The 19,618-nt window shown below is 41.5% G+C and overlaps 1 protein-coding gene across 1 annotated transcript in view; it reads right to left on the bottom strand.

Annotated features, from left to right (window-relative positions):
• PTPRG (protein tyrosine phosphatase receptor type G) overlaps positions 1-19,618 on the bottom strand; it is a 375,335-nt gene that overhangs the window by 110,063 nt on the left and 245,654 nt on the right. The window lies entirely within an intron of this gene.

Genomic DNA, 19,618 nt, shown 5'->3' with positions numbered 1-19,618 from the left:
CCCACTGCAACATTTGGCCCTTGACTTGGAAACTAAATCTTCAATCTATCAAGCCTTACCCATCTGCTAAGTAAAATGGCCAAGACAATCTGCATGCCTTGAATCCGATATAGCCAGCTGCTCCCAGAGTGTAGTGGCATTAACATCCAGAGACCATCCTCTTGTGCTGTAAAGGATGGTGTCTGCCAAGGATGAATGACTGCATACTTAACAGTGGCAGCCGAAGCCAGTGACAATGGCTGACACAGAGAGATGCCAATGTGTCAAATTCTACTTTCAATTACAATGGTGAAAGTCAGGGGTAATATTCCCCCTCGCTGCATGCCTTCAGCTCCCATTCAGCTCATGGTTAAGATGTACAGCTCACCAGCCAAATACCAGAGTCTCTGCACACGCTGTACAAACAGCTAAGAAAACAACAACAAAAACTACTATAAATTAACTAGGTTGCAGAGATTAAATTGTCCTGTAAGCTTTCAGGACAATCAACATGGTTAAACAATCTATTCCCTTGTCGGTGCAGTACTGTTGGACAGATGCCAGTCTGCAACCTCCGTAGCACAGTGCCTGATTTTCACTGGATAGAGCAGGAACGAGTAGAATTCCAGTAATGCAAACATTAACTCACAAAGTATATATAGATATTATAACATTACAGCAACAGGATTAAAAAACAATCAAGATAATCACTGTCAGAAGAAGCATGCTTTTCTCAAAGGGACAATACTTGGAGTATTGCTGGTGAAAGTCTTCAGATTCTTTCTTGCCTCTGGGGTCAGATTATTTTAGAGCCAGCTAACAGCTTGAGTGCTCCTAGTCCTTCTGAACAGTCATGCCTTATCCCTGCATTGGTCTGCAGCAGTAAAAAGGATACACATCCTGGCTCTGTGGCATGCACCCTTTTGCTCTGTGCACAGTCCATTGTCTCACCTCTCTCTGCTCTCCCTTTTGAAGTCTGCACTGTAAAATGTGTCCATGGATAAATATTTAATTTCTTAGATACTTCTGAATAAGAGGAAGTGAAATATTTCAGAAGGATTCTGGAATGTGGATGAACTGATAAAAAAGAGTTTACATGTACTTTGCTTTGAAATGCAGTAGGAAATATTTATTAGGACTTTTTTTTAGGAGAAATGATGGGTGAAAAGGGATAGTGGACAAAGCTGCAGCACACTGTGTTATCCATGAAGGCAAGAAAATACCTACACAGCTCCCAATGCAATTGCAGGGTAGATTTGGTGCTCTCAATTTTTCACTTTCGCAGGCACCAAATGATCCAAAAACGATCCATTCCTGCTCCTTCACAGATGATATTTTCTTCCATTCACCCTTCTCTCCCATATGCTATAATTGCACATCTCCCATAAGAGTTGATGCAAAAGGACAAACGTGGCCAAGAGCCTGCAGCCTCACAGAGGTGAGCTGGGAGCTAGAAAGCATTTGCCATGAAACGAGTGAACTGCCCCAAGTATGTCCTGTAGAATGTATTTGTAAGGTAAAATGAGAAAAGGAAACAGACCCTTAATACTTCAAGCTGCTGCTCATGTGTAAAATCAGAGAGAAAACAGGTACCCAGGCAAGATGTGACACCAAACCTTATGCTGGCACATGCACTATTTCACACAGATACTGCCATGACCTTTGTTTTTTTTAAAAATGCACATTAGAGCTGTGCTTGCCTTTGCCCATGGCAACTGGTCACAGGTTCAGTGAAATGAAGGCAAATTCTGTTGGGTTAAATCTGGGTTTTGTTAATAATCCTGCTATGAATGAAAATATTGAAGACACAGAGGTGCAGATGCCAACAGAGGGGATGTTCCTGGATGTTCCATTGACTGTGTTGTTTGAAAAGAGGGGGGAAAAAGCTAATGAATCTTCCAGTGATTATTTTAAATAGAATAATGGGTGCACATTGATCCTTCTAGCTAATTCCACTTAGAATAATACATCATTCTGACTGAAAGCTTGCTAGTGATGCATTAACTTCATATTTCAGCACAGCTTTGGAGGGTGTCTACAGTGAGATATTAACTAGCAGTGCCAAAGAGAAAGCTGCACTTCAAAAAAAAAAAAAAAAAGTCCAAAATGGTTTTAAAAGCTATTGAGCTGACTTTGGGGTCAGGTGTTCTGGCTGCCCCCCATCTTCATTCGAGTGCAACACAGCCACTTGTGACGGATGCAACCACAGCTCCTCTTGACCTCAGCTGGCTTTGAACCAGCTGCATGTGGTCCTGAGGGAGATTCAGACATCGTAGGACAAGGATGGGAGAAACAAGGCTGTAGATTAGCAGTGTATGTTTTCTCTGTCCACTCACTACTCAAAGGCTGAGTCAGTTTTGCTCAGCTCAGCTTCTGCTCTGCTTGGGCATGCTGAGTTTCTTTGCTAGTGGGCAGAAGCATTGATCGGGTATTGCAGTGACTGACAGGCGCACCTGGCTGGGCAATGCTTACAGCCTGACCCCAAACATTACTTCCATTCACTATCACAAGAGTTGCAACACCTAGGATGGTAAAACACAGCCAGCAACATCTTCCTTTCCTTTTGTAAGGCACTCATTTACCTGAAGTTTGACTCACACCAATGATAAGGTAGACTTGTAGGCATTAATTTCACCAAAGCATTCTTGCACTTCAGAAACACAACACAGCTAATTTACTTTTAGTGAATAGAACATTCAATTAACAAATTATTGAAAGATCTTAGTAAGCATATATCTAAGAAAAAAACCCAAAAGATATGTGCAGCCTAGAAGCACAATCTGATTAGGAGCAATAGAATATTGAAGACACAAAGCTCTGTAAAAGACAAAAATGTAATTGCAACACAGAGGCAAGACAGCTTCAGCAGCAGATTCTCAAAGCCAAGAAAGCTTGATTGATAGACTGTACCATCTGCAGCTGCGCAAAAAAGGCAAGAGTGGCTGTAAGTTTATTTAAAGCAATTTTGGTGCACTGAGCCTACTTGTTCTCCTCTGAGAAAATAATATGATTTCTTCATAGAGCATGTAGTCTACTTATTTAAGCAGTAGTGTGCAAGATCTCTCAATCCTACCAGCAGTTCAGCTGGAAAAATGACACACCAGGGGGTAACATTTTATCAGGATGGAGCCTATTTTATAAAAACTGCCATCAGTTATAAACTGCTCTCACCATCTGAGTTAAAGAAAAAAAAAAAAAAAAAAAAAGTTTGGTCTGCTTTAGAGTTCCCACAATCTGCCCCATTTACAGGAATTCTTAGGTAAAAAAATTATCACTGTGACCATAAGGAAGAGAGCAGAACAGTGTAATGAAAAAAGCATCAGGCGTGCTACATACAGCCAGATCGTCTCACTGCACCCACTCTTTGGTATACAGCTTCACACGTATGGAAAGGCTAAACTCAGAACTGTAGAACCAAGAATGGAAGACAGCTTACATTTTCCTCTGCTTCTGGCTTGAGTTTGGGAGAAATGTGTAAATGAGAAAAAAATACATTCGGTTTTGTTTATCCCCTCCCATAAAATAAAACAATGAATTCCGGTGGCTAAACCAGAAAATAAAATATGCTGGGCAAAATGTGAAGGGTGGAAAGGAACAGCTCAGATGGGCATTAATAGCACCAGCATTTTGCAGGAGCTTGTAATTTAATTGCTCCAGCTAAGCTCGCCTCGGACGCAGCAGAGATTTCCAGCCTTTTTCCTCTCTTCCAGGCAACACAAAGGATTTTGGTGACTGAGGTCACAGCAATCGCCCCTTTAAAATGAAGAAAAGGATTTGTCTCAGCTTCCCAACGTCTTTCTTTCATTCTACATGAAAAGTCCCCATTTTTCTCTCTCTCGGTGTTGCCCTCAGCTCGTTTCCCCATGACTGCAGCAGCAGCTCTCTCCAGCCCGCCAGCGCCAGATGACTCAAGCAGGCATCTATGAGTCACAAACACAAAGGATGCAGAAATGTCAATTAAGTTACACAGCCACTTCCCCAATGACAACCACACCTCAGTTCACAATTAAATTAGAAAACCAGTGAAAACAAATTGTTGTAGGGCAGAATTTTTCTCTCCTGCACTGAAACATGAAACTGCACCGTGGTTCGCTTGTCGCTCTTTTTGCCGTGTTTTTAAGTAGGCTGGTGTGAACTGATCTCCGAAACTGATGCGGAAGCTACAACAAATTTCCTTCCCTACATCTACAGAAGCTGTGGGCTGGGAGAGCACTCCAGCTTCCGTGAGTCTCTGTGGTACGAGAACCCAATTTTAGACCAGTGGTGTTCATTAACAGCTTTCTGGCATAGGAGGAGAAGCGAGTCTGTCAACTATAATACGGTTTTGTTCCCTCTGAAGAAAGTTCTTGATTTTCTTTTTCTTCTCATCTTATGTAAATTTTCAGTGCCATTTAACTTCTTGCAGATGCGTGCAGCTTTTCAAAATGCCAGGCCCTTGTTCCATTCAGTACTCGTGGTCCCTAAGGCAGAAAGCACCAGCTCATCCTCAGAATTTCTCTCGCGCCTCCGCTCTCACTTCTGAGCCACCTCCCTCTCCCATCACCCACCTGCCACATCCTCCTCGCTCTCTCTTCCCACCCAGGGAGCTGTTTCTGTCTCCTCCAACGCTACACCATCTCCTCTTCCCAAAATGTTTCAGATCACCCTCTCAAGAACCCTCGCACAGTTTTGTCACCTCCCCTCTCCTCCTCTTGCACCATCAAGAAATCCCTGTGTGTCTTGCATGTCTTTGCATGGAGACAGGGACATGCAGTAGCCTGGTCAGTAAGCAGGCTAGGCCCAGGGAAGCTAGGATCGCAGCAGAAAGGGCACAGTGCCCACCTGTAGGGCTGCCAAGGGCTCCTCTGGTGGAGGGCAGAAGGTGGAGGTGCACCAAGACAGCCCTAAGCCAGGATGGGTGCCAACCAGGGAACCCCTAAAGACAGACAAGAGGAAGCAGTCCTCACCTAAACCTTCTTTAAACCACAGAACTAAGAATGGCAGGATGTGGCCCTCACTTTTCATCTCAGCTGCTTCTACGCTACTCATGTACCTTAAGCATCAGAAGTACAGCTCAGAAAACCCATCTTATTTCACTGGTGTTACACTACACACAACAGCGAGGATCATATGTCAAGCTGTTTGTTTTTCACTTGGTTAGAATGACCCAACAACTCACTCAGTTCCTTACAAAAACATTTCAACAAGTATCATGGCTTGTGTTGAGAGGAAATGGGGAAATTATTGTGAAGAAAAAAAAGCACTTCGACTACAAGTGCATTAAAAGCCTGGAAAACATTGAGTTTGTGGCAGCAGCTTCTTCCTCTTGAAATACAAAGAAACACAGAAACTAACATGACACGTACGCTTGTTTCAAGATGTTCTACATTTCAGCAGTGGCAAAGTGAATGCTGTTCAATCATGGCAAGTAGGTGAGTCTTAAAGCCACAGAACTCCTCAGGATGCTCTACCCTTCGTGCCTCCGCTCCACGGGCTCCTTACAGCTTTGTGGAGCTTCTGCTGAGCGTGACCCAGCCATGGAGGGGGTCTTCATGCTCTGCCTCTGATCAGGGAGCCCTCCTCCTGCACAGGATGTAGCTTCAAAATTGCCAGAATCTCAAATTCTCAGGTAAAGCTTTGAGAGAATAAATGAAATCCAACTGAATGTGATTTAAAACAAAACTTAAAACGTGGTTAGAACAAAAGGTGCTCTTTTCACAAAGTCAAGTCTGACCCAGAGTGATGGAGAAGCTTCCTGCAGGTGGGTGTATGCAGGAATGCTCTCAGGAAGTCTTCCTCACCTCTTCTCTCCCACACTCTCCAAATCTGCTTGCCAGAGTACCCACCTACCTATTATTTTCAGATATTTACTTTCCTCTGGGCTTTAACTCCTGAGTGTCCACAGGTCATGTATGTTGGCCATGATCCTACCACAAACACTGTGAGCAGTCAGGTGGGCCACATGACTCCTGGCACACGCTTCAGAAATGACCCCAATTTTGGTACCCACCTCTAGAAAAAAAAATCACTTCTCTTCTCAAAATGTGTCAGGATGCGCAGCCCTTTGATGGCACCACCGTCCTATGATGAGCTATGACTGACACCACAAGCTAGTGGTTAGGCTCTTCCCTGCCAAACACTTGAGCTGGAATGGAGCAAGGTTCTATGAAAGCAGTCCTCAGAGGACTGCAGAGGGTTATGTTCACTGCCAGGTTGAATTCTCTCCTAAATACCAATTCTCTCCTAAATACCCACTACCCAACATAGTTTACATCCCGGTTCAACTGTAGCATGCACACAAGCAACACTGCACTGACGGCTGCTGTGAGGATCAAAGGATTCCCAGAGCTGCATGCTGAAACATTACTTGTTCGGTAGGCTGGTCTATAAACCCACTGCAACAGTAGAATCCCAGAATCATTCAGGGTGGAAAAGACTGCTAAGAACAGCATGTGTAAACCGAACCCATCCCCACCATGCCCACTGACCCCATCCCTCAGTGCCACATCTTCATGGATCTTGAACAACTCCAGGGATGATGACTCCACCACCTCCCTGGGCAGCCTGTCACAAAGCCTGACCACTTTCAGAGAATAAGTTTTTCATAATATCCAACCTGAACGTTCCTGGGCACAACTTAAGGATGTTATCTCTCATCCTAGGACACAAGTGCATTTGCATTCTGTCTACGTTTGGATTTATGATGGGGACAGCAAGCATTTTAATATATGGCATGTTAAGGAAGACATAACAGATCTTCTGTTTTAACAGAAAAATCTGGTCATATGTCTCAGATGCAAAACAAGCAGTAATGTCAGAAGAAAGTCGGTCTCTCCTAAAAGGCAGACAAAGGCCGGGCACTTACGACATGAATGCAGCACTAAAAAAATTGTTTCTGACACAAGAACAGCTGACAGAGATAATCTCCATAGCTCAGCATGAATTTATACAGCCTTTCAGCAACTCTATTAGACAGGTGTGGTAGCAGCCAGCTGTACCGCAGGCACCAAGCAAGTTTCTGCAGAACCTGAGTGCCCATATGGCCCCGCAGCACTTCGAGGCGGTGCCACCTGCCCAGGCATCACCCCCTTCTCCCACTGCCATCTGTCCACGGAGAGGCATCCAGGCCTACTTGAGGAACAGTGTGAAGCAGGCCTTGATAACAAGTTCAGACTCAGAAATGATGATGTCTTCATCCACAACAGAGGGACCACCAAACAGCTCCACCTGGACAGGTGTAGCAGCCAGCTCTGCTCTGGCCTTTAATTCTCTGCCCAAGTTACAGGAAGAAACAAGTCTAGCCACAAGGCAGGGAGGGTGTGTGATACTAGGGAAGGCAAGCATGTTAGCTGAAATACCATACGTCTCTGTAGATATCTGGAGCAGCAGAAGGAACCAGTTTGCTTACCTGTATCACTGGTAATGAGTTGGTAAAAGGAAAGCATCCCCAGACATTCACTTAAAGCTTCCTATGACTGGTACACTGCCCGTTTACCTAAGATGGGGAACTATCTGCTCACGCCTCCCAGGAAATGCAGCAGGATAGAAAAGCATGTGTTTTTAGCAGTTTAGAATACAAAATGAAGAAATAAATTCTTAGAAATGTGATGGATGTAGTCTAATCATTTTTCACACAAGAGGATTTCAAGTTATATGAGGTGTTTTTATAGGATTGAGACACGATAAAGAAGGTTTGCCAGGTGGCAACAGAGTTGATGGGGAGAAGGAATAAGAAAACTTCATGTTGGTTGCTACTAATATACAGGCATGTAGATAATGCCCTACAAATCACAGATAAAACCCAGAAAGAAATACTAGCTTCATTGTTAGGGTTATGGAGCTGTGCCTTCTAATCAACACTTACCCATACAGCTGCTTTTAAATACTGACCTGATGGCACAATCCTGAGGGAAAATGTATATCACAGGGGGTGATTTAATTCAATCATCCCAATTCCTGCATAATGCAATCCTATTTCTCCTAAACCCCAGAAAGCAGTAACTTAAGCAAAGCTTACAGATCAGCTAATATATTTACAGCCTTAAAATAACACGAGACACTATAAAATACACTGAGATTCGAAGTTAATCTGTTTTAGCAATATTCTTGCAGCAAGTGAAGATGAATTTTACGCTGAAAAAATCCATTCTACCCAAAGCAAGACTGAGCTTTGTAATAACCAAGCTTCTCTCTGATGTGGTACATCATTTCACATTACTCATCAAGAACACTTTGCCAAATCCGTGGTTCGGTTTCATTTGATACACTACATGTTGCAAAACCCAATGCCTTCCTTTAGAAAATCTCTTTTATTTTTGATAATGACTACCTCACAACATATTTGCAATGCACAAGAACTGTACAGTTACTATCAGCAGCTAAATACTTTCAGATTGTATCAGGCCAGCAGCTTTCCTCTGGCTTCTCAGTCCTCTCAGAGCTGCTAAAACACCGCAAGCTCATAGGAGAAATCCTGCTCCATCTTGCAAACCTCTGAAAATTCACTGCTAGAGGTGCTGTGAACAGAGTTAAGCAATCTTTATTTAACACATATTTCAGTTTTCAGCACAGGAGACTGTGATTGGCATTCTTGACTCATCTATCTCCAGTAGAGCTTAATGCTCATATAAGCACATCCCAGCTTCTTGGCTGGTTTTGTTCAGAGAGCTCTGATTAAGCGCACCTGAACTTAAAACAAAGGAGAGTTTAATATTACTCCGACTGGAACCATTTAGCCCTTTCCAAACTCCCGTCCACCAGTGGATTAACGTGCTTTCAGTGAGCATCAGAGGTAGAAGACGTCTGAATTGCGACTAAAACCATGCCACAAAAGGATTCCCAGGGTTACCCACCCTCGGCTCCACCCTACGAACTGGAGGATTTCTGACTGAGATTCAGGAGGTAAACATCAGATAGGAGGATTACTCTGGGCAAGCTGCCATCTCAGCCGCAGAATTATTTTGGGGGGTGATACGTTATCAGCATTATTGGTTAAGCCATCAGCCATACATAGAAATGTCTACCTCTAAAAAGACACAAAGAAAGGGACCAGCCTAGACCCTGATTTACTTTCATTGCCTTTCTTTGACCCCTGGAAAGAAAACTCTCAATACCCATCTCTCTGCAGCATGGACACCAGAGATGACAAAAGCCAGCAACAGTTCCAGCAGGAACCCGAACACCGGATTTGCAGTCATTTACAAGGGGTTGAAAGCTCACTGAGAGATTTTTTAAGGCTCTGCATTACGTGCAGTGTATAGGAATGATATAGGGACCCACATCTGTGAATAGTGATAACTGGGGTGGTCCTGGGGTGGGCAGCACTTCGCTGTTCCCAACCTCTTTTTCCACTTCCATGCTTTCACAGCACATGCAGCCTAGGAGAAACTTCCTGACTCTGCAGTTGTGACTGGGAGAGGGGAGGATTAAGACGACAAGGGAACCACCTTGCTGACTGCACGGAAACGACATGTTGCATTTATTTGCACAATGCAAGCCCTAAGTGACTCTTACATCTCAAAGCAACCCATTAACAAAAAGAGAATTTGTGAATGGAGTATCTGGGTAAACACTTCAAACAAATATATAAATTATGCATCGTTGGTATACTTTTCCACCTTAGGGACCAGACTGAAATGAGACCAAAGAACTATGTTTTATTTGTATTAAAAATGTATTAGCTGCTGTCCGAGCAGGTTTTCTAGAACATTTGCTATGCTACCCAGGAAATTCTGTCTGAAGCTTGCATTGTTTATTATTGCCAATACTAGGAGAAACTTGGCACTGTTGTATCTGAGAACTACAGTAATAATTCTTCAGGCAGAACAGCTTAAATTTAATAAGAATAACTTTTCCTTCTGAGCGAGGAGATCCATAGGCAAAGGGAGTCCCAATTTTACCCATCTATTTTATATATTCAGACTTTACAACCAATCTCTCTTTTATGGTACAAAGTGAAACTCGGCAATCATTTATGAATGGATCCCAAAGTCTTACTTAACTGGTAACCAGAGTCACTGCAGCTCCACGGAAGACACAGAGGATGAAAACCAGTGCTGCTTTTTTAAGGGCTACACAAATACTGTGCAACATCCACCAGGACTGTGCATCAGATGGACATGAGAGCTGGATGCATTTAAGAAACAGACAGATGTAGTGCTTAGGGACAGAGTTTAGTGGGCACTACTGGTGGTAGGTGGATGGTTGGACTAGATGATCTTAGAGGTTTTTCCCAACCTTAATGATTCCATGATTCTAAGTTCCTGGATTTCAGTGCCTACAACCCCTGCATGTAAACCACCTATACTTGATTAGTCCTCTGAGAGACAAATGGGGTCTGTGTCCTGGATGGCTGCAGAGGTCGGACTTTACAGAAAAATAAATTGAATTAAATTCAAAAATAGAGGTAGGCAGGGAGGCATAAAAAATGATCTTCCCGGAATCCAGGCTGAATGTTTAACAAGAGGGGGAAAACAGTTTTTCAGAGGCAGCTGCTGTGTTTGGGAGAGAGGAGAAGGGAACGGAGATGAACGTACAGCTTTATTTCTCCTTTGATTCTGCAACCAAGACCAATTCTAGCAAAACTCTCCAAAGACTTTGAGAGCAAAAATAGATGCTTTATTTCCAACCTCTCTCTCTTTTTCTTAAACCAAAAGGTCAAGTCAGAATGCACCAGCTTGGGAACATGTGAGAAGGATGGAGGATGAAGCAGTTGCTGCAGAGATAAGAAAAGGGTACTTTCAGGAAAGAAAACAAGGCAGGTTCGAGGACTTCTAAATGCTCAAAGAAACCAAGGACTCCACAGGGAGTTGGTGTCCCCCTAAAGCACACACCAGAGGCTGTGGTCCTCATGCTCTGCCCCAGCTCTCCTCGTGTTCTGCTTGAGTTCTGCCTTGCAGTGTCTGAAGAAATGGCAAGTGACACAGCAACAAAGCACACCGGAGAAAAATGCAAAAGGCATTGCCACAGTTAGGGAACTAATTTGTTTTTTAGTCTAATGGTTATAATCAGCAGACTTCCTGAGTATCAATCTTCCTGAACCACAGAGGGGGTGAGATTATAGACTGACGACTGTAATTTTTACATATTAGACATCTAAGTGTCATTTTCAGGAGCCTGGTAATGAAAACTCCATGAGATATTTTTCTATCAATTTAAAGATATATATATATATATATATATATATATATTGCTGCATGACTACAAAATGATTTTATTTTTTTAAGGCAGGATATTTTTAAATCACAGAGAAGTAAATTACTGCACTTCAGATGCTGACATTTGACACTAAATAATTCCTACGCTGACTCCACTTTTGAACATCAAGGGCGAGGGAAAGGGAGGCAAACAAATATGCAGATGCATGCTGATCGAGTTCTTAGGGCAAGATATTCAAACAAAACCACTAAAATATAAGGGGACAATTATGAAAATTAAGGCTAGCAAATTGGTGTGTAATTTAATGAAGCAAGTTAATAACAGCATCCCACTTGGGATTAATCATAATATATTAATCAATTAATAAGCATTGGGAAGCAAAAAAGCTGCACGTCAAAATCGTTTACAATGCTGTAAACTGAAAGATAGTGATCCTGACATTCAGACGAACATTAAGCTAGAAGAGCAAAGAGACCTATTCCCCATGCAGAGCACACAACCAGCTCACATTAATGGTTACAACAGATCGTTCAAGATATTGAGAAGAGACCCCATAAAACACACAGAAAGTGTCTTGCAGGTATGCAAGTTTTCACTGCCTTGGGCTCCAAGTCCTCACAAATGCAAAAAATAAAAATAAAAAGTTTACATCAGTCATGGTGATGTCCCCATTAGAAAAAACAATGGAATGTGATTCATCACAAAAACCCAAAGTTACCCAGAAGCACAACGCAACTTGGAGCTGCACTCACCAGACACGGGAAGCAGCAGCACAACTTAAGAGACTGAGCAGTTAAGAAAGCACTTATAGTGCACATGGGGAAAAAAAATATCTAATTTTCATCTTTAGTTAGAGGATTTCCAGACACACTGGAAACAGCATTTCTCCCTCGATATGAACCTGAAATTAAAAACAAAATAAAAGTCAAAGGCTCTCTGTGCTGCTCAAAGAACCACGACATCACTTTCTGTACAGACCGTGTTCCCTAAAACATAACCTGACAAAAAGATGGCCATTGAAAGTATTGCATTTTGGTGTCATCTGACGTAATGTGGGGCTTCCTGCTCTTCTGCCTCAGAGGAAAACGCCATGACTGAGTTCATACAGCTGGAGTGAAGAAGGGAAAGGAAGGTGATTGCTTGGGCACTGCAGAAGATGAGCGCACATAAGGTAGATTATCCTACTACACCACACAGTCAGCCTGTGGATAGAAAAGTTTCAACACAGCAGGTTGCAGCCATCATGATCTAGAGACTGCAAATGCCTCTTGGCAGAACACAGGCAAGCAGAAGCAGAACGATGTGTTTGCTTCCAAGAACGATCTGTTTCAGCCGCCCTGTCAGTCTGTCTGCCTCCGGATCCAGCCCCCCTTTCGCTCACGCATTTGTACTTGTTCCTCCAAGCACGCCTGCTCGGATGTTCAGGCTGCTGTGTGAACACCTCTGCTCATAGCAGCTTTGTGCTTGGCCACATGGGCTCCTTCTCACGAGTAAGGCACAGCGAATGTGCAGCCACGTGAATGAGCGGGCATGGTGCCCTGCAAACCAAGAGGAACTTGGCTCACGTTTGTATGGGATTTGAGCTGTGGATTTCCAGGAGCATGGGCTCAGCTGAGACCCCAAAAGAAGTACTTTTCAGTGCTGGTGTCAGTCAACAGGAAGTTTCATAGAATCATAGAATGGTTTGAGTTGGAAGGGACCCTTAAAGGCCATCTAGTCCAACCCCAGTGCAGTGCACCAGGGACATGTACAGCTCCATCAGGTGCTCAGAGCCCATCCAGACTGACCTTGGATGTCTCTAGGGACAGGGCACCCACCACCTCTCTGGGCAGCCTGTGCCACTGCTTCTTTGCTCTTATTTGGGTATTGCAGCAGCCTGCTCCACAGGTAACAGCCTGTGGAGTCTGTACAACTCCAGACTTAGACAGGAGTTGATTGCTTAGTACTGTCAAGAGTCAGGCCACACGTTTACGTCCTAAAATAAAGGATGAAGAGCCCTAGTACAGAATCCTTTTTTACCATTCAAAAGAATATGAACAATAACAAAACTGTACAAAGGTATGAAACAGAGCAAGGATAAAGCCTCGTTAGGCACTTGAAAGTCAGTGAGCACCAAAACTGAAACTGGCTATATATTTACTTTTTCAGTTGCAGAGCTATTCCCCATCTGTTCTCCCCTTGCTTTCTTACTTTACATAAAATATTCAAAAATATTCAAATTTCTCCAACTTTCAAGATAAGTTGAAATGAAATAAAAATCTGAACACTCAGATTTGAGCTTTAGTTTAAAAATTATTTCTGTTTTCTTTAATTGAAAGGTATAACACATTCTTTTAGAAAAAAAAAAACAAAACAACACATTTTCCATGAATTTTTGGCTTCTGCCCAAACCCAGGTTGCAATCAGTGAGGTTTCAGTGGGGGTTCTTAGATCAGCATGGGCACTGTTAGGCACCCAAACTTACATGTTTTGGCTACAGAGACCATTCTGGAGGCTGTTCAGTGCCATTCACACTCTGAACTCAGCCCAAATCTAGCAGGCTTTAAGAAATTCTCATAATTTTATACTTAAATCCCCCACAATGCAAAGTAACTGTCATGTTTTGATAGGTTTATCTCCATCTATTTATTGGATAGTTGGGTGAGTATTTCTCTACTCCAAAAATGATTCCTATTGCTATGCATCAGTTGTACTGCACAAGGTGTTTCTCAGAAAAATGTATTCTCAGTGCTCTGCAGACTGCCTGCTCAAATTTGCTCAGCCTTTATACCTTGGGGTACCTACTTTCTACCTCTATATATTATTCTTCACCTATATGAAGGTCCTAGTACTGCTTTTATTACTAATGACAAGTAGCTTTAAATAGCTGCAATTTACAAATACTCGGAAACTGTACTTCAGTGGGCAAGAACACATTTCAGATTGTTTTGCTCATCTTCTGTTCCACAGAGGGTTGCTAATATGTACTCATGCACTTTGACAAATATAAATTATGCTTTCAAAAGGCACTGAATAAGTAGCTTTAGCCTACATGCATTTTCGTTTTATGAATATAATTAAAAAAAAAAACCCACCCTGTACTAATTACTAAATAATACTGCTAATCAATAATAATAGTTTTATTATTCATAAGCTACTATTAATAAAATACCAGGAGTTCTGCTGTAACCATTAAAAGAATTAATACTATAATTTAATTTTAAGGTCTTTACATGTATCTCAAGTCTATTAAAATAAATGAAAAGCCTCTCAATAACTCTGGGTGATGCCCTGCATGTTAACGATGCTGCATGTTATTTGAGACACCACAAATCACCTTTAAGATATTGCCTAAACACTGAAGCACTGATTATGATTCATGTAGGTGGACATAATAATGTTTCAGGGAAAGGGCACACTTCCTCTTTATTCTCATTTTCGAAATTAAGTGAGTTTTGCTTCAGACTTTCAAGACCTGTTGCAAAAAAGGAAGATGTAAAATTAGGGCATTGCCAAGGGACAACGGGATCCTGGTCTCCTATCAGATATGACTGTTCAAATAGCAACAGTATGAAAAGCATTTAGTCACTGAAAATACCAGAAACAGTTATGAGAAGGTAAGACAGGGGAAAAAAAGAGTTTCTAGGAAAGTCAGGAGTTGAATTCTATTATTTGAGAAACACACAAAAAAGGGCATATTTGTGTCAAATACTCAATGACTTTGACGGTGTTCCACTGATTTATGCTGTACTTAGCTCATTTAGGCCCCGTGAAAAGTGAGTTAATGATTGCTTTTATGAAGCACACCAAGAATTACTATCAAAAATCTTACAAAAGCAAAGCCACAATTACTATTTTTATTTGTTTCACCGAAGAGCAAATCTCTGCATACATAAGCTAGTGGCAAGTATAAAGACATTTACACACAAATAACACCCATCTATAAAAGTTAAGTGCTACACATATTCTTCAACAACCTTCATATTAGAAAAGAGAAACAAAATAGCTTCCTAGAAAAAGACCTGTAAACTTTTGATGTTTATGCCATGTACTTCTGAAAACACCATTAGCTCCATATTTGCTCCCAAGCAGCTAATTACCTTTAAAAATCTAGCCCTATACTGCTAAAGCTCATGAGTGATGGAGGTATCAACATCACTCATCATTAGGAAGATAATTTTAATGATGAAAGCGTTGCTAAAAGTTACTTTAAAATTCATTTTTCTTTGATTTCTTTAGAGATGATTTGTTTGAGTACCTGAGATACAGTAACTAATCACTGATGGTTTTCTTTGCAAATCATAAAATAGATTTATAGGCCCTCCCTGCAGGAACAAGAATTCCATCACCTCCTCCTGAATTTCTGAGCTATCGAGTATTTGATGAGCGCTTAGGGAATCAGTATTGTGTCTTTTCACAGCAGTAATCAAAGAATGAAGTATTCTCTGTTGTAATGAATCTACTGCAGGCCCAAAAGATGAATATTTCAGATGCAAAAGCAATATGTTTGTTTTGAACATATTTAAGTTTGGCTTTAATAAAGCAAGTAGTGAAGTGTGCAATGAATTATATTGCTAGATGGTTAAAACCAGGCTGTGCAATATTTCTAAATGCATTTAATCCAAGTAACTATTCATTTTAAATGTGACTTATAAATATATATTACACAAATATATATGAATGGATGATTCAGGAAACTGAGAGAGATCCGGGCCTTCCCTTCCACTCCTGGCTTGCTTCAAAACCGGCTTGGCCTGACAATTAACTGAGGCCTGGAGCCAGAATATAATTAAGTATGAAGTGAACTTAACAGGGCTGAAATTACACACACACACAAGCTATTCAGGTTAGGAGCTGTTAAATCAAGACTGAAGCATCCTGCTGTGCTGGGACCTGAACCTGTCCTGGCAGATGGGTGTGCCAATGAGCTTTGACAATGAGCTTTGTCACTGCAGCATCACTGCCTCTGCAAATCCAGAATCCCTTAGTAAAGACAAAGAGGACGCTGCCATCTGTAAATAAACTGTTTGCACCTTGAGATGCACCATGTAACCCCAACACTGACAGGTCCTGTTCAGACAAACATGTCAGGAGGCAAAGAGAAGTCATGGGCATAACCTTATTACTCTCAAAAACATTCTGATCTTTGCTTAAAAAGCACAAACAAGTTTTCTTTAACAATAACAACAAAAACATGAGTCTTTTGGCTTACATTGCTGCTCTGTATTTTGGTTCCTACTTCTTGAATTACAGTGAGTGCTTTTCCACAAAAATTCTCACTTTAAGAGAAAAGACACTTCTTCCACAGATCTCCCTGCCCTTAGTGAAGAATGTTTATGGGTCTGAATGACCATTATACCTCCTCGCATCAGTAGAATGGAGCTTCTTTTTCCCATTTCAGCTTGCTCCAGCTGAATAGCTTTTAAAATAATTTGACCAAAAAGAGATGAGAAGTGCCTAAGTCACTTTGCTACTGTCACATTCCTGTGGACTTGCAGCCTCCCTAAGAATGAGAGGCACCTGAGAGGAAGAGGATAGCATGGTCAAGGTTTTCTCTACTTGCTGTTTGTTTTGCACAGTGAGGCACTTCACTTTGCTCCAAATACAGAGCTACAGAACAGAAATCTGCAAGAATTTTCAGTGGAGCTTAATCATCTGTTGCCTCATTATCTGCTGCATGTATAATACTCTCCAGCATGCTGCTTAAAGTGATGCTATGGTCAGAAAAGTGTCCACGTATCCTTGGAGCCTTTCCCTCAACATACCTGTTCACCTTAAAACTTGCATGCCAGTGCAAAAATCAGCTTTCAGAGCCCTATTAGAGATTTCAGACCAGCAAAACATTTGCAAATTGAAAACACCTGCTGCAGAATCCCTACAGCTATTTCATGGGACACCCTCTTGTCTACCCACAACTAACTACAGAGATGTGCACTTACAGCAGATTGTAAATGCAAGCATTGTTTCCTGATTTTAGCTAGTAATGTTCTTCATTTGTCAGGTCAACTGACCTGCAGCATGGGAACAAAAAGAGAATTTATCAACAGAATTTACAATGAAAGCAAAGAGAAAAGCACAGATGTGATTAGCAACAATTACAGTATGGTTCCAAGAGCTTCAATTATCCAAGTTCAGAACCAACATTCTTTACCTGGAAATTGCCCTTGAAACAGCGAATTCAAAATGGAAAATTCTTATATAGTATAAGTTAAATTATTTAAAACCTAGGAAAGAGAGTTCTTAATTATTTAATGTTTCACCAATAATTATACAGTTCAGTATAATGTTCACTCACTAGAGAACCTGATTTTCAAGGGAACATTTGTAAACGTCAGTCAAACAAAACACGCCTGCCAGACCCTGAATTCAGTCAGTGCAATACACATTCATTCCAACACAGCATTAACACATTAGTCAAAATCCAAGACTTGACTCAATGGCAAACCTAGCCAATAATTTTGACATTAAAATATTTACACAGAAAAGCATGCACAACTCAAGTGTTCTAATATATTTGTTAAAAAATAATAATAAAAAAACAAAAAAACCCCAAAACAGTATGCCTTGTATTACTACAAGTTTTTCTTAATGTTGTGTTCTAAATAACTGAGTTAGAGATGGGGCTACAGATTCAAAAAACAGCAGACTATGAAATTAGTACTCAGAAAGTTAAAACTTTATCAAAATGTAGACATGGACATCTTAGAAACACTTGCTTCAACAACCACTGAGAGTCACTTTTAAAAGAGAGTCTTAAAATCAGTTGCCTGAAATACTTTCTTATCCTGTGCTGTGGGCAGCAAGGTTAAAGGAACACCAGGGATTTCTGAACAAAATTTCCTGTAAGTTTTTCCAAGCTGAGGGTCACCAGCTCCATCATACAACACACAGCTCCTCAGTCTAACACTGTACATATCTGCAAATGATTATCACCATCAGTTAATAATCCTAAGCACAAAATCTCTACCTCCATGGGACAAGCTCTGGCCTAATGATGGGCAGTTCCCACACTGAGCTCCCTACCCCTCTCATGGGCCAGAATATGCACATGCCCTTCAAGAATGGGAGCTCTGTGCTCTACAAATCTTCCCTGGCAGCCTTCTGTCTCAGAGCAGAACTACCCAGAAGGAACATCTGATACACACAGGTTTAATGGCACATTGCTGATTTATCACTTCAACCCAGAGGCAAAGAACTCAAAAAAAAAAAAAAAAAAAAGAAAAAAATAAGAAGAAAACCATTTCCTTTCAGCCACAAACCAGCCTGTCACTGGGTCACTCTGCCAAGGAATTGCCTTACTCCCATCACTCTGGGAGAGAACAGACTCTTTATCAGTAATGACTTCAGACTTCATGGCTCCTGGAGCAGAGGAGCCCAGCTGCACCATCATCAGAACTTTACAGCCCAATGTCCTGTGGCCTGCAGGACTAGGTATAGATGACAAGTATAGATTTCTGCTTCTCTCAGGGGACCAACACACTCGGTTGTGGCCTTAAGGAGACTGAGCTCTCTTAGAATCAAAGATGGTTTTCTTTGTAGTTTTTTTTTTTTAACAGAATTACAGACTGTTGTAGGGTATTTTTAGTGAGTTTAATGGTTCCTTGAAATCGTGCAAAGTGGGACGCTTGGTAACGCAGCACCTGGCTTTGCAGGTGGGGAATGAAAAACAGTCCCATGTTTTTTAAGATCCTTGAAAAATAGTCTTTTTGGCAGAAATGTCACACGCAGTCTAGGAAATGTTGTGACATGGGGCAGTGTTTCACATAGCCTATGTGAAGCATATTTGGGCACTAAATTGCAATTAAATTCAGGCAATTAAATTCCAGGCTCACTATGCTGCAACGTGTATTGTACGCCGTGACAGAGCATACACTCTGACACCGTGCACATGCAACATGCAGTTCTTCATCACGACATAAATCATGTAACAGTGACTTTGGTTGTTCTATTTCCAAACTGTTGTCATGTCAGGCCAAATTCAATTGGCTCAGTTCCTCCCCCAGCACATCACTATTAACAAGTCTGGGGAAACATCCTGCTATGCCACTGTAAATTATCGCAGCTCCACCAACTTCACTCTAACATGAAATGCCAGAGAAGCACTCAGAAATCAGCAATGATGAATTTAACGTGCTGCCTACTTCCACTAGCCTGATGTCAGCAGAGTTGCAGCAATTTATGCAACACAAGAATTCGCCCTTTTATTCTTATCAAAGCTTTTGATCAAAGGCAGTGACATATAAAAAGACAACCTTATTTAATTTAAGCAGTATAGTCATGCCTGTCACTCTAACATTATAAAGAAGGGAGGTATTTACATATGGGTACTTGCATGCTCTTTTTAATCTGACTTCACAGACATAAAAGTAAGATCATTTTCTTCCAGAGTAAAAACTAGTGTGAAACCTCACAAAAGATCAATATTTTCCCTTGCTCTTTCCTCCCTCATCTTCTCTCCTTTGGAAAAGCAACACCTTGAATTACTTCAAAATCTTCATTAGCTACTTATTAGTTTGGGAAGTCT

This window comes from Cyrtonyx montezumae, unplaced genomic scaffold (assembly GCF_038088225.1).
Source record: "Cyrtonyx montezumae isolate F1298 unplaced genomic scaffold, pur_monq_1.0 scaffold_6, whole genome shotgun sequence".
Classification (NCBI taxonomy): Eukaryota; Metazoa; Chordata; class Aves; order Galliformes; family Odontophoridae; genus Cyrtonyx; species Cyrtonyx montezumae.
Note: the sequence above shows the minus strand (reverse complement) of the source record. Positions and strands in the feature narration are given on the sequence as shown.